The 16,051-nt window shown below is 37.4% G+C and overlaps 1 protein-coding gene across 2 annotated transcripts in view; it reads right to left on the reverse strand.

The window, feature by feature from the left end:
- The window catches only part of Thsd7b (thrombospondin type 1 domain containing 7B), an 866,887-nt gene that overhangs the window by 401,158 nt on the left and 449,678 nt on the right, over positions 1 to 16,051 (reverse strand). The window lies entirely within an intron of this gene.

The following is a 16,051-nucleotide window of genomic DNA, read 5'->3' on the forward strand; positions in this document are numbered from 1 at the left end:
TCTCTCTTCTTTGGGTTGGAAGCACACCTGCAGCCTTGGATGCTGCATTGGGTTCTTGTCACAGTCTCAGATTTCTGGTCCACAGACTTCATACACAACTACACCGAATTGTATACAAGCTCCTGTTTCCTGACCGGTCAGCATTCAGGGGTTTGGGGCTCACTTCACAAGGTTGGGGGAAGTAGTTGTCAGCACAAGCCTGTTTTATGCCTAAACACTGGGCCATTGCTTTTGCATTAGCCAATTTTAACCTCCATGCTCACATTTCCTTACCATGCATTCCACATACAGAATGGCAGGAAACATTTTCTGTTTTCTCCATATCTTCTCAAGGCTTTTCTCTCAGGATCCAGGATATCAGTCAATGGAACTCCTGGCATAAGCTAACATCCTGAGAGCTACAGACCTCTGTCTAGATATTTGAATGACCTCTATACCCTACATATATTAAAGCTTTTTTTGTCTGTATTTTTCTATCTGAAATAATGGCCACGATTCTGCTTTTGTTCATGGGCTAGAAACATGTTCATAGTTCATATAAACTCTTAACTTCATCCAAGCATTGTGGCACACACATAACTCTAGTACACAAACAGCTAAAGCAAAGGGTATTGGTTCCCAAGGCCACTGTGGGCTACAAAAGCAGCTCTGGGCTACTGTGGGTGACTGAGTAATGTTCTGTCTCAGTTTGACGAAACATATCCCTACCTCTCCTAGATACAATGGATGGCTTACTTTGGAGATTATATTATCCAAGGGCACAGAAAATCACATAGAATGTTTCAAAATATGGTCTCATGATACCTGTTTAAGATGGAAGCCATATTTCTCAAGTGTTTTATTTTACTTTTAAACTGAGAAGTTTAAGGAACATGAGTAAGAACAGTAAGAGAAGTGGTGTAATTATATTTTAATTAAAAGTTAATTAAAAATAAATAGTGCAATATAAATTAAAATGTACATATTTCATTTGTATATGTGTGTGTTCAGTTTTTGAGGTAGAGTCATGGAACTCAAACTGGCCTCAAACTCATTATGTGGCTGTGGATAGCTTTGAACTTGTGATTCTCCTCTTTCTACCTCTCAAGTTCTGGGATTGCAAACACATGCCATTTAATAAGGAGGAATGACATTTGGCCAGATTGTCTTTGACACCCACCAAAATGTGACCTTGAGAACTTAAATTTCTTCAGGCCCTAAGTGTGTGCAATAAATGCAGAGAGAGACTGAGTGTCAGCCCTAGTTATGTTATTGGGTCAGTGATAGATCAAAGAGCTAATACAATATAATACTTGGAAAATTGCAAAGTATGATTTATACATAATATGACTTTTTATTATGGGTGAAAATGAGAAAAATGGGCATTCCAAAGAGAAAAATGACCTGGACCAAATATATTCATCCCAATTTTATCCTAGTGGGAAACTTTCAAGAAAATTGCAATTATTTTGAAAATATGAGTAATAGCTAGTTGGCAATCTGTGTGGAAAGGATTAGACTAGCTTCCATAAGAGGTTTATCTTTAGAATATACTCCAGTTGCCTGGAATTTTTTTCTAATACTGAAAAATCAATACTTTTAAGTTAGACCAGAGAAGTCAATAGAGTAAACTGATAGTATGTCAGTGATGAATAACCATCCCTCTGTAATTAACCTTCAGGAACATAATTAAGTGCCTATACATGGGGAATGTATCACAATTTAATTGCACAATTAAGAGGTTTTTCAATTTCTCTAAATAATACCAATGGCTAAGAGCATTCCTGACCACACCATTGATTGCTTTCTTGTGAATAATTTTTAAAAATGGAAAAATAAAGTCAGGGGTATGAATTTCATGAAGATTATCCTTAAAAAGTAACTGTAAATTTGATTTTACCCTTTTATTTATCATCACACATAACTTTTTAGATTACCACACATAAATAAACTTTTTGTATTGTTTAGATCTCTTACATCTTTTAGAAAGTGTGCCATTTGGCATAGACCATGGTATAAGCAATTCTGCCAACTCTCCCTCCCTCCCTCCCTCCCTCCCTCCCTCCTTTCCTCTCTCTCTCTGTCTCTCTGTCTCTCTGTCTCTTTCTCTCTCTCTCTCTCTCTCTCTCTCTCTCTCTCTCTCTCTCTCTCTCTCTCTCTCACACACACACACACACTTGACTCCTTTCCCATTCCTTACCCTTGGCAATAATTGATCTGTTTTCTGTCCCTGTAGTTTTTCTTGTGCCCCAAGAATGTCGTGCAAATAAAATTATGCAGCCTGCATCCCTGAGGTCCTACTTCTTGTGCTTAGCCAAGTGCACATGGGTTCATCTGCTCTGCACCCCTATCAATAATTCATCCCTTTGGCTGCTGAATGTGGATGTGGTGTATTTTGTTTACCCACTTCCATGATGAAAGACATTTGGGTTACATTCGGGTTTCTACGATTATGAATAAAGGTGCTGAACAGGTTTTTGCGTGAATATAAATTTTTGTTTCACTGGAGTAAACAATTAAGGGAGGGAAATGTTGAATGTTGATTTATAAGGGATTGGCAAACTGTTCCAAAGCTTTGTGCCTTTTTGCCTTGCCATGAGGAGATGGGTGGGAAGCCTAATAGTTCTTTGCCCACAGCACTGCTTACTGGATGACCTGATGCTTTATTGTTGGTACACAGTAATATCACACTATGTTGGAATTGCAATCTGCATGGTTTTTAATGGCTTATGATCTTAGACATCTTTTCATGTACTGCTCTTCCACCAGAGCATCTTGTTGGTGACTAACCTTTGCAATCTGGCTACAGTTCTCATTAGCCTGCTTGTTTTTACTGTTGAATTATGAAAGTTCTCCATACATTCTAGATAGACATCCTATGTTAAATGTGATTTTCAAAAGTATCAGTCTATGGTATTATTTTCATTTTCTTAACACTATCTTCTGTAAAATAAAGATTGAACCTTGGAAAGGTCTATTTTACCAATATTTTCTTCAACTTGGAGTTATCTCTAGAATGTATGAGACTATTTTAGAAAGACACATTTTCAAAGCAGGAAGGGAATAGATACACACACACATATATATGTGTGTAGAGAGAGATTGTATATATGTTATGTGTATCATATGTATGTGTTCATGTGTACGATTGTATTCGCACATACGTGTCTATGTGAGTGTGGAGGGCAGATGGTGACATTGCGTGTCTGCCTTGAACACTCTAAAACTTTTTTTGAGGCAGGGTCTTTCACTGAACCTGGAGCTTTCTGATTTAGAATGTCTATGTGATAAAAAACCACTATGGATCCTTCTGTTACCATATCCCCAGTGCTAAGAACCTGGGTATGAGCCAGAATTGTATGTAGGCTCTGGGTAACTGAACTCAGATCCTCATGTTTTCATGGCAAGAACTATTATGATTCAGTCATCTTCCCAGAACACTGTTAAATTTCCTTTTGTTGAAAAAAAAGATTTGAAATATTCATATTAGAAGCTAGAATTTAATAATCTTTTCTGGAAAGTGTTCTCCAGATTGTCCAGGTGTGCAACTAACACTGGCCTTCATATTTGTTGCTAAAATCTATTTTTTTCCATGACCAAAACCTGCTCATATAACAACTAAGAGTCCAGCATCATAAAGATTCTTGCAGTAAGAGCATGAAAAGAAAACAGTTTCCTGTTTATAATGACATTGTGTAGTGTTCTTTTAATATAGTCTAACATCTGTATAAAGTGTTGTCTTCTGAACAGCAGACTTGTGATGTCAGTTACAAAGTGGGTCTCAATGAACTTGGATAAAGCAACAAGCAAGCAGCAAAAGGAAGCTTGTTTGTCTACTTCAAGTACTCTTAAACCATCGTGTTCTTTCCAGCCTCCTTCAGGTCAAGTTTCTAACTCCTAAATTACTTGACAGGTTGCATATTGCAGTGACTCTGGAGCCAGACTTCCTGACTTAAAGTCCCTCCCCGCCATTTATTTGATGATTCTATTTAACTTCTCTGTGCCGCAGCATTCTTATTGGTCCATAAAAATAGGTTTTACAGAAAGACTTTAAGACAGAGAACTTATTCCATAATTTTTTACTATTTGAATTCAATAATTTGAAATAAAAAACCCTTGATACAACATAATAATATGTTAATTTAAAATATAATCCTGTTAGTAACATGCTAAAAGTAACAGGATATTTTAATTCTAGTACATTCACATTTCTAGGTCTCCAACAAGTTTGTCTTTGAATAAAGTATAAGAAGAACAAGATTAGGTTGCTTTTTCTTGAGTTGTTAGTCATATCAGCAACATCATCATAATCATTATTATTACTATTTTGTAGAAAAACTTTGAGGGAAGAGAATTTCATAATTGTATAATCTTTGGTTACTCTAAGAATTTAATAATTGAAAGTAAAGAAAGAAACCAAACCTATGCAATAGGGTGAATCACATAACTGTTGCATGCCCACTATCCCAGAAACCATGCGATTTAAACAGACTGCTTTTATATACCACACATTTCTGAATGTATGATGTTAACAGTTCATTAGCATCTAAGAGTTCTTTTGGTGAAGACTATCACAACAGTAGAGCATATGAAAGCAGACCAATTTCATTAACTTAATAATTCTTGGATAACAATAATGTTCCTCTTTCAGAAGCACTCCTGATACATTTTTCCATATTTAGTCCTCCGACTAGTAAATGGTTTCTATTCAGTTTTATAGAATAGAGGATGGGTCTAATGACAGGGAACTCACTCACAGCCAAGGAACTATGACAGAATTTATAGAACAATGTTCCTTTTTTACTTCCTTGAAGTCTCACAATTAGCTAGTTTACTTACACAGCCCCAAACAACCTACCCAGGGAATGATGTCACCCACAGTGAGCTGGACTCACCTGAATCAATTAACAATCAAGATAGTCTCCCACAGACAGGGTCATGGAACAGTCTGATCATACTTAGTTGAGGATTTTCTTCCAGGGTTACTGTAAGCTTGCTAGTTTATAACTTAAAGATAAGCAGAATAATATTTCTCTTATCAAAGTACAGGGAACTAGTGAAGACCTAAAATAATGAGAATATACTGTTTTTTTCCAGTTTGCTTTGTAAAATTCCATCAGATATAGATCATAATATTATAGGTTGGAGAGCACATACATATACTAACAGTCTGTCTCACTATTTGTAAGATCTCAAGTTTAAACTGTGAAAAAGCTTTGGTTTAGTTGTGAATGAAATAAAACAGATGTAAAAATAGCAATACCAAATAGAAACTAAGCAAATGATAATTGGGAGGTGGTGGAATGGCAAAAGGATATACATTGAATACAAAATTCTAAATAGTAACAATTGGGTGTCTGCACAAGTAAATACGTTCTCACTCTGAAAGCAATTCCACATGGCAGAAGGCTGAGGGTTTCTCCTGTAGTTTTACGTAGGATAGATTTTATCATGATGCTATTTCCCATTGAAAAGTCTCTAAATTGCAATAACTCCTTTGTTTGTCTTCCAAAAATGAATCACTATAATCATCCAGTTTGATGCAACTAATATCCTAGCCAATGCCAAAACAATTCAAAAACAGATATTAAGTTTAATATATAAATAAAATATATGGTGAAATATTTCAAAATAAAAGGAGTAAGCAAAACCACTAGCACCTTATTCCATCATTCTGACTTTATTCACTTTATTCTTCGTTTCACAGTAGTGACATTTAATTCAGATGGCACACTTGTAGATGAAGAACACAGACCCATGAAGCCTCTACACACTTTTTCTTCTGTACTAAGACCAACATGAAATCTGTTCTTATTTCAGATGGTAAATATTACTTTATTGGGTGTCTGTAATACTGAAGATGTCAGGTTCTTAATTACAGCTTTAATAATTATGCTGACAGTTATTGCGTGTAAGTCCTAATTTTTTAGTAATATTAGACATCTCTGATTATTTATCTCATTCTAACTTACCCATTGGCTTAAATCAATAATTTTCTAATTCTTCTAAAGCAGCACTTCTCAACATGTGGTTGCAACCCCATTGGAGATCACATAACAGATATTCTGTGTTTCAGGTTTACAAGAATAGCAAAATTACAGTTATGAAGTAGTAATGAAATAATGATATACATTTGTGGTTGGGGGTTGCCACCACATGAGGAACTGTATTAAAATATTACAGAATTAGGAAGGTTGAGAGCCACTGTTCTAGATTGATTGGACTAGTATTTATCTTGTTATTTGTGCACAGGCATGCACTTTCTCTTCTGTCAAAGTGAGTGCTATAGAAATGGGACTGATCCAGACCCCCTGAGTGTGAGTCTCAGTGAGGAGGCCTAGGTAATCTGTGGGGCCTTGGGTAGTATTTGTCTCTGGCATACAAATAGACTTTGAATGCCCATCCCACAATGAGGGATGCTCTCTCAGCTTGGACTCTTGTGGGAGGACCTAGGCCCTGCCCTGGATGAAATAACAGACTCTGGAGATCCATCATGGAGGGCTTCACTCTCCCTGGGGATCGGAGTGGAGATTGGGGAGTGATGGGGGACGTCCTGTATATATGTCAATAAAGCACTGTTGGCCAATAGGGAACCAAAATAGGTGGGACTAGGAGTCCATGAGGACTCTGGGAAGGAGAAACACAGGAAGTCAAGATGTAGCTGCATGGGAGAAGAAGCTCGGAAACCTCTCCAGTAAGAGAAATACTTAGTTTAGCGATTATGGGATAAATACTTAAGTCAGAGCTATCCAGTAAGAAACAAGCAAGGCCAACAACTTCATAATTAATATAGTCTCCTGTGTGTTTATTTGGGACTGATGCGGCTCTGGAACCAGGCTGGCGGGAAGGCTTCTCTTTACAGGGGAGGACTGGGGGAACTGGTAGGGGGGGCAGGGGAGGAGGGGAGGGATTGGGAGCTGGGATTCACATGTGAAACAAGCTTGTTTCTAACTTAAATTTTTAAAAAAGGAAGAGGAAACAAAAAAATTTTATATGTTTTATAACTTTTATGTTTAGCTCAGATATTTGTTCCATTTCAGAAAGTGCATCATTTAAACTTCTGAATCGCTGGTGCCTAGGACAGCACCAGGCCCATAGTATTTAATGGAAGCTAACTAGATAAGAGTCAATATGATCAAGCTAAAAAGATGATTTAGCATCTGAGACATCTCTTTGAACATGTAGAGTACTAGTTCAAAAAGGAAAATGTTATGTGTGTGAATTTGCCCACATCAGTATCTCTAACTGCTACCAGTATTGGCAAGTTTTAAGGTAGGTAGGTCTTGGTTTGAAGTCTAGATTGCCCTTACTCATTGTGTGTTTCTGGACAAGTTATGTCCCTTTTCTAAATGCTGGCTTCAGCATTTAAATTGGTGAAGGATTACTATATCACTGGAGTTATGTGATTAAGTGATGAAAAATCAAAGTACTAATTAGTAAGTATTCTATATGCATTTGTGGTGATAATGATGGTGATAGTGGTAATATGTCTACTAACCTTCCCTGCAGGCTTTAGATTCGGCAATTTGGCATAGGTTTACTGTATGTGCCACCAGGACTATGAAAATCCTTCTTACACAAAGGAGAAGGAATGAGTCTAGAAAATGATGGGCATAACAATAGGCACTTGTGCAAAGTTTAGGGAAGCACCATTTTATTTGACTGTGTGCTGGATTTGTTGCATGGCTTGCTGGCCCAGGATTCTAATTTTGTCTGTGGTAATATTCCATCAACATACATTTCCTCAGGGCTAATGCTGAAAGAAAACACTGGACGGCAGAAGGGCCATGTCGAAACAACATATTTTCAGAGAGGGCTCATTTAAATAATACAAAATGATTAAAAATATCAAGACAGAAAACAGTAAAATTTTCATGAATACCCAATTCCCATTATGTTTACCTCTGGAAAACTACTAGCGGGGACTTTCCATGGGTGACCGATGGAGTAAAGAGAGAATGTACTAGATAAACGCCCAAGAAAATTAGAACCCTGATATTGGCAGTCTGGCCTGGTGTGACTTTCCTATGCTAGTGTGCAAAGCTCAGCCAAGCTTAGAAAACCACATTTTTATCCTGCAAAACTTCACAAACTATTAAAGCTTAATCAGCAGTCCTTTCAGAGCATGCAGCCAAAGCTAAGCTAACTCAGAGTTCTTGCTGATATGCCAGGACCATCCTGGGACATCTGGGCATCATGGGGCACTGTGTCCAAGTCAGAAGTAATTGTGTACAGTTTACTGCCAGGCTATGAGTGAAGTTCCCATAATTTTGTGTCTATGAAATTTTAGCAAAGCGTAAAGGGAAATCTGTCTCATTCTTTCTCATTATTGCTTTTCCTAAAATCTCAAGTCTGTCAAAAATAATTTTGGTTCATTCTTCCAAACTGATATGTAAAAATGGAAATAGAAAAAGAGTCTTAAAATAAAAGATAAGCCCCAAAGTTAGAAAAAGCAATATTGTTTCTCTAACTTAAGAAATACTCTCCAATTCTCTACACTGTTCAGCTATTATAATGAAAGAAAATTTCTTACCAACTGCTTTTGGCAGAATTTTCTATAACTATGTGTGTGAAGAAATAAGTATGTAAACAGAGAAAAATATTAAAACTTTCAATGTTAATCTATATTTTAAAACCCCAGCCTATCTTGACAAACTTTCAAATACAGAATTCATGAAGTTCATAAAATATATATGAGTGTGATTATATTACTCTTTCTAATTTACTTTCCCCCCTCACAAAATTCTGTCTTTGAATTCTTATTTATTATGGCTTTTATTCAATTGAGTACTCAGGCAGAAAATACAATAAAGCTTTGCTAATTTCATAAAATATTGAAACATTGACACTGCAAATAGAATTTCACCGTCTTTATGCACTTCTAGGTCTATCTTACAGTGTAATCTAAAAACCTATTTAGAGGATGCATAATTTCCTAGGCCTGTATTCAGATAAATTGCTTTTACTATCTTATAAAAATATTTAAAATATGAAAAAGGCATTTCTATATTCTCAAAAGTTAGTTTGCAAAGACTAAGAAATTAAAGCAGAGAATAAATATAGCTAATGTCATGACACTGGCCTCCCTCCTGTCCTATTGCAAGTTTTATAGCATCCAGAAAAATCTTGGCAACAAATAAAGGTTACTTCTAGATAACTATTGATAGAAATAAATGTTTAAAAAGAATGACTTGCAATGTTTGTATCTTAATTAATGGGTCCCCTTCCACTGGTGAAGTCATTGAGAATCTGAGAGCATGCTCCTCCCTGTCAAACTTATACAATGTATAAGTACACTGTAAATTCAAGCAAGTCTGTAATAAGACTTGTAGAAGATGAATGGTAGTTAGAGCAAATGATATCTATTTCAAAAGCACCTGTACAAGGCTTTGGAAGGAACCATATGATCTGTCAGTTTGATGGCCTTAACAATGGTGTTTGACTCTCTAACACTATCTTCTTGCTTGGGATAAAAATCTACAGGGCAAATATTTCTCAAGAATCATTCCTTCCACTAGAAGCTTGCTTAGCTAACTTTCAGAATTGATGTGGACTATTTTTAGCCTTGGTTTTATTGAAGTGCATAAGACAATATATGTAAAAATGTCCATATGTCTTTACACTCTATCCAAGTTATGATTTTGATTCATGTGTTTGTTGCATACTATCCTAAAGACACTTGGGTAAGCATATAGTCTTTTTATAATGATTTATTATTGAAAATTTCATAATACATCTAGTGTTTTTTCATCAAATCCACACACCATTCCCTTCCCTCCAATGTCTTTATCTCCTTACCACTTTTACTCCCAACTTCATGTTTTTTTAAACCCACTGAGTGTTGAATGTACATGCATTGGCATGGGACCAGCTCATTGGCCACGTGCATGAAGAACATGGATATCCCTTCTCCAGCCATCATCAACTAACAAGAGTTCCCAGTGCTAGGATAGGACTTTGAGGGCCCATCCCAAACCTGTGCTGGGATTTGGGCTGGCTTGATCTTGTGCAAGACTTCTGCATCAGTCACAGCTTCTATATGTTTGGGTATGTGGTAGTGGTGCCATGTCTCTCAAATACTGTTTCTCTGCAGACATCCACTCGCTCCTGCTCTTTTCTTTTCTTTTTTTTTTTTATGAGGCCAGGTTTCTCTGTATTGTTTTGGAGGCTGTCGGTCCAGCCTGGCCTCGAACTCACAGAGATCTGCCTGCCTCTGCCTCCCGAGTGCTGGGATTAAAGGCGTGTGCCACCACCGCCTGGCTCTCCTGCTCTTATAATCATTTTTGCTCTCTCTTTCAAGATAACCCCTGAACCTTGTGGTAAGAGGGATGAGATATATCATTCAGGCCTGAAAACTCTACATTTTCTCCTCTATACGTTAATCAGTTTGAGTTCTCTGTCATAATCAAAATCTAGTGCAAAAAGAAGCTTCTCTGATAAGGAATGAAAGGCACACTATCAGTAGGTATAAAGGCATAAATTTATGGGGGTAATTTATTGTTGGGGTATCTGTTTAGCAGAATATTACCACTATATTCCCTCAGGTCCTATGACCCAGTCAGCATCAGGTTTTGGACTTAGTTAATCATGTCAGGCATGAATTTTGCCCTCTAGAGCAGTCTTTAAGTTCAATAATAAAGTGCTTTGTTGCTTCCATATAATACATACCACTGCTACACCATTGTGTACATATTGTCAGGCCAGTCATAATTGTGCCTTTCAGGGTTCACAGTCAGTATGCATATCATCTTCCTGCACTATGAAAGCTGGCATGTGTTAGTTATCTCACCCAATATCTCCAGATAAATTTGGTTCATAAAATTCAATATCAGCAAACAAAAATTCTGAACTTGAACCATAGATTATATAGAAGGGAAATCTTGGAAATGGTTTGAAAACAGGCATAGTGACAATTTTAGGTTTTTATTTACCAAAAAGAAAACACACGCACACATACACCTCACACACACACACACACACACACACCATCCATACATTAATACATAGTGATATTAGCTAGATTCAGAATCCTCAAATTTATAAATATCTAACATACACATCTGAATAACTGGAAAAATATAAAGAACTTAGTGTTCTTTGGCTTGGGACAGTATGGGTCAAGCAATTAATTATTTAACTCAGGTGCTAAGTGAGTTTGATCAAATAAATGTAGCCAATAAGTCTTGTTTAACTTTATTCTAAATTTAGTTCTGTGCTTTTGAATTTTTATTTTTTTAAGTTTAAATTAGAAACAAGCTTGCTTCACATGTCAATACCAGCTCCCTCTCCCTCCCCTCCTCCCATGCTCCCTACCAGGCCCCCTAGCTCCTGTCCAATCCCTACTCCCTTTCCCAGGGAGGGGGAGGCCCTCCATGGGGGATCACCAGAGTCTGTCATTTCATTCAGGGCAGGACATAGGCCCTCCCCAAAGAGTCCAGGCTGAGAGAGCATTCCTCATTGTGGGATGGGCACCCAAAGTCCATTTGTATGCCAGTAATAAATAATGATCTACTACCCAAGGCCCCATAGATTGCCTAGGCCTCCTCACTGACACCCACATTCAGGGGGCCTGGATCAGTCCTATGCTGGCCTCCCAGCCATCAGTCTGGGATCCAAGAGGTCCCCCTTGTTCAGGTCAGCTGTTTCTGTGGTTTAGACCAGCCCAGTCTTGACCCCTATTCTCTCCACTCCCCCCTCTCAGTCACTGGGTTCCAGGAATTCAGTTCAGTGTTTAGCTGTGTGTGTCTGCCTCTGCTTCTATCAGTCACTGAATTAAGAGTCTGTTTTCCAAACTTCTCTAGCAGTGGGATTATAGGCTAGCAACCTCTGATCCATGTCTAAGATCCATATATGAGTGAATATATACCATGTTTGTCTTTTTGTGACTGGGTTACTTTACTCAGGATGGTTTCTTCTAGTGCCATCCACTTGCCTGGAAATTGCAAGATTCCATTGTCTTTTATCTGCCAATTAGTACTCCATTGTGTAAATGTACATTTTCTCTATCCACTCTCCAGTCTTCATTTGAGGGTCATCTAAGTTGCTTCCAGATTCTGGAGTGGAATTGCAGGGTCATGTGGCATACTGATTTCCAAAGTATCTGTATGAGTTTGCACTCCCACCAGCAGTGGAGGAGTGTTCCCCTTTCTCCACATCCTCTCCAGCATAAACTGTCATTGGTGTTTTCGATTTTAGCCATTCTGACAGGAGTGAGATCATATCTTGTTGACTTTCTTAAGTGTCTCTCAGCCATTTTAGACCTCTCTATTGAGAATTCTCTATTTAGTTCTGCACCCCAATTTTAGTTGGATCCTTTGGTGTTTTGGAGACTTGCTTCTTGGTTCTTTGTAAATTTTGGAGATCAGCCCTCTGTCAGATGTGGCATTAGTGAATATCTTTTCCCATTCTGTAGGCTGCCTTTTTGTCTTATTGACTGTGCCCTTTGCCTTACAGAAACTTCTCAGTTTCAGGAGGTCCCACTTATTAATTGTTGATCTCAGTGTCTGTAATACTGGAGTTATGTTCAGGAAGCCATCTACTGTACCAATTTTTCAAGGGTACCTCCCACTTTCTCTTCTAAGAGGTTCAGTGTGGCTGAATTTATGTTGAGGTTATTGATTCATTTCGACTTAAGTTTTTTGCATGGCAATAGACATGGATCTATCTGCAGTCTTCTACATGTCAGCTTCCAGGTATGCCAGCACCATTTGTTGAAGATGCTTTCTTTTTTCCATTATATATTTTTAGGTTCTTTGTCAAATTCTGGTGTTCATACGTGTATGGGTTAATATCAGGGTGTTCGATTTGATTCCATTGATCTATCTGTCTATTTTTGTGCCAATACCAAGTTGTTTTCGGGATTGTACCTCTGTAAAGGAGCTTGAAGTCAGGGATAGTGATGCCTGTGGACACTGCTTTGTTGAACAGGGTTGTTTTGGCTATCCTGGGTCTTTTGTTTTTCCTCATAAAGTTGAGAATTTTTCTTTCAAGGTCTGTGAAGAATTGTGCTGGGATTTAATGGGGATTGCATTGAATCTGTGGATTGCTTTTGGCAAGATTGGCATTTTTACTACTTTGATCCTACCTATCCAAGAGCATGGGAGATCTTTCCATTTTCTGAGGGCTTCTTTAATTTCTTTCCATTTTCTGGTGTGTTCTTTAATTTCTTTCTTTAAAGACTTGAAGTTTTTTTTGACACAGGTCTTTCACTTGTTTGGTTAGTGTTACCACAGAGTATTTTATATTGTATGTGGCAATTTTAAAGGGTGATGTTTTTCTGATTTCTGTCTCAGCCCTTTCAGCGTCTGTATATAGTAGGGCTACTGATTTTCTTGAGTTGATCTTGTATTCTGCCACTTTGCTGAAGGTATGTATCAGTTGTAGGAGTTCCCTGGTAGAGTTTTCTGGGTAAACTATGATATCATCTGCAAATATTGAAAGTTTGACCTCTTCCTTTCCAATTTGTATCCACCTGATCTCCTTTTGTTGTCTTATTGCTCTAGTTAGAACTTCAAGTACAATATTGAAGAGGTATGGAGAGAGTAGACAGCCTTATCTTGTTCCTGATTTTAGAGGAATCGCGTTGAGTTTCTGTCCATTTAGTGTGATGTTGGCTGTTGGTTTGCTGTATATAGCTTTCATTATGTTTAGGTATGTTCCTGTTATCCTGGATCTCTCCAAGGCTTTTATGATGAAGGGGTGCTGGATTTTGTCAAAGGCTTTTTCAGCATCTAGTGAGATGATCATGTGATTTTTGTTTCTCAGCTTGTTTATATGGTGGATTACATTGATGGATTTTCGTATGTTGAATCATCCCTGCATCCCTGGCATGAAACCTACTTGATCAATGTGGATGAGTTTTCTGATGTGTTCTCGAATCCAATTTACCAGTATCTTATTGAGTATTTTTGCATCAACGTTCATGAGGAATATTGGTCTGAATTTTGTCTTGGTGTGTCTTGGGTATCAAGGTTATTGAAGCCTCATAAAAAGAGTTTGACAAAGACCCTTCTGCTTGTATTGTGTGGAATACTTTGAGAAGAATTGGTGTAAGCTGTTATTTGAATTTCTGGTAGAATTCTGCACTGAAGCCACCTTGACCTGGGCTTTTTTTTGGCTGGGAGACTTTTGATGAATGCTTCTATTTTCTTAGGGGTTATAGGTCTATTTAAATTGCTTATCTGTTCTTGATTTAATTTTGGCAAGTGATATCTATGCAGAAAATTGTCCATTTCCTTTAAATGTTTGAATTTTGTGGAGTACAGGTCTTCAAAGTATGACCTGATGATTCTCTGGATGTCCTCAGTGTCTCTTGTTATATCCCCTTTTCATTTCTGATTTTTTTAATTTGCATGTTCACCCTGTCATTTTGTAAGTTTGGAAAAAGGTTTGCCTATCTTGTTGATTTTCTCAAAGAATCAACTCTTTATTACATTGATTATTTGATTTTTCCTAGTTTCTACTTTATTGATTTCACCCATCAGTTTGATTATTTCCTGCCGTTTACTTCTCAGGGGTTAATTTGCTTCTTTGTGTTCTGGAGCTTTCAGACTATTCTCCAGTTTCTTCATGTGGCACTTAGTGCTATGAACTTTCCTCTTAGCACTGCTTTCAAAGTGTCCCACAAGTTTGGGTATGTTGTGCCTTCATTCTCATTGGATTCAAGGAAGTCTTTGATTTTTTGTTTTTATTTCTTCTTTAACACAGGAATGGTGCAATTGCACGTTATTCAATTTCCATGAGTTTGGAGGGTTTCTGCAATTTGTGCTGTTGTTGAATTCTAACTTTAATGCATCGTGGTCTGATAAGATACATGGAGTTATTCCAATTTTCTTGTACCTGTTGATATGTTGACGAGTATATGGTCAATTTTTGAGAAGGTTCTATGTGGGGGTGAGAAGAAGGTATATTCTTTTGTGTTTGGATGGAATGTTCTATAGATGTCTGTTAATTCCAATTGGGTCATAATTTCTATTAGTTCCTTGGCTTCTTTTTTAAGTTTCTGTCTGGTGGTCCTGTGTAGTGGTAAGAGTGGAGTGTTGAAATCTCCCACTATAAGTGGGTAATGTTTTATGTGTGATTTGAGTTATAGTAATGTTTCTTTTATGAACGTGGATGCCTTTGAATTTGGGACATTCATGTTCAGAATGGAGACTTCATCTTGGTAAATTTCTCTTGTGCTGAGTATGAAATGACCTCCTTCATCCCTTTTGATTGATTTTAGATTAAAGTCTAATTTGTTAGATATTAGGATTGCTACCCCTGTTTGTTTCTTGGGTGCATTTGATTTGGAAATCTTTTCCCAACTCTTAATTCTGGGTAATGTCTGTCTTTGTAGCTGAGGTGTGTTTCTTGTATCCAGCAGAAGGATGGATTCTGTCTTTGAATCCATTTTGTTAACCTGTGTCTTTTTTTTTTTTTTTGGTTTTTACAAGACAGGGTTTCTCTGTACTGTTTTGGAGGCTGTCAGTCCAGCCCAGCCTCGAACTCACAGAGATCTGCCTGCCTCTGCCTCCTGAGTGCTGGGATTAAAGGTGTGTGCCACCACTGCCTGGCCAACCTGTGTCTTTTTATGGGCAAATTAAGATCATTAATATTGAGGGATATTAGTGACCATTGATTGCTCATTTTTGTTTGTTTCGGATGTGCTTTTGAATTTTTTCCTTTCCACTTGAAAAGATGAAGTGTGTGTGTGTATGTGTGTGTGTGTGTGCAGTTTTAAGTGTTTAAGATATAATCTCATTTCATTTTCCCACTCAGCTGTACTTAGTTCTATGAGACTATTAAATAATGGTGATACCAAAACTAATATCATAAACAGAATTGGAATTCATTGTTTTAGAACATTGGAAGTTTCAATACATTAAAAAATGAGTATAGGTTGATCTCCAAAATTTACAAAGAACTCAAGAAGCAAGTCTCCAAAACACCAAAGGACCCAATTAAAAAGTGGGCTGCAGAACCAAATAGAGAGTTTTCAATAGAGGAGTCTAAAATGGCTGAGAGGCACTTGAGAAAGTGCTCAACATCCTTAGCCATCCGGGAAATGCAAATCAAAACAACTCTGAGATAC

This window comes from Mesocricetus auratus, unplaced genomic scaffold (assembly GCF_017639785.1).
Source record: "Mesocricetus auratus isolate SY011 unplaced genomic scaffold, BCM_Maur_2.0 Super-Scaffold_100676, whole genome shotgun sequence".
Lineage (NCBI taxonomy): Eukaryota > Metazoa > Chordata > Mammalia > Rodentia > Cricetidae > Mesocricetus > Mesocricetus auratus.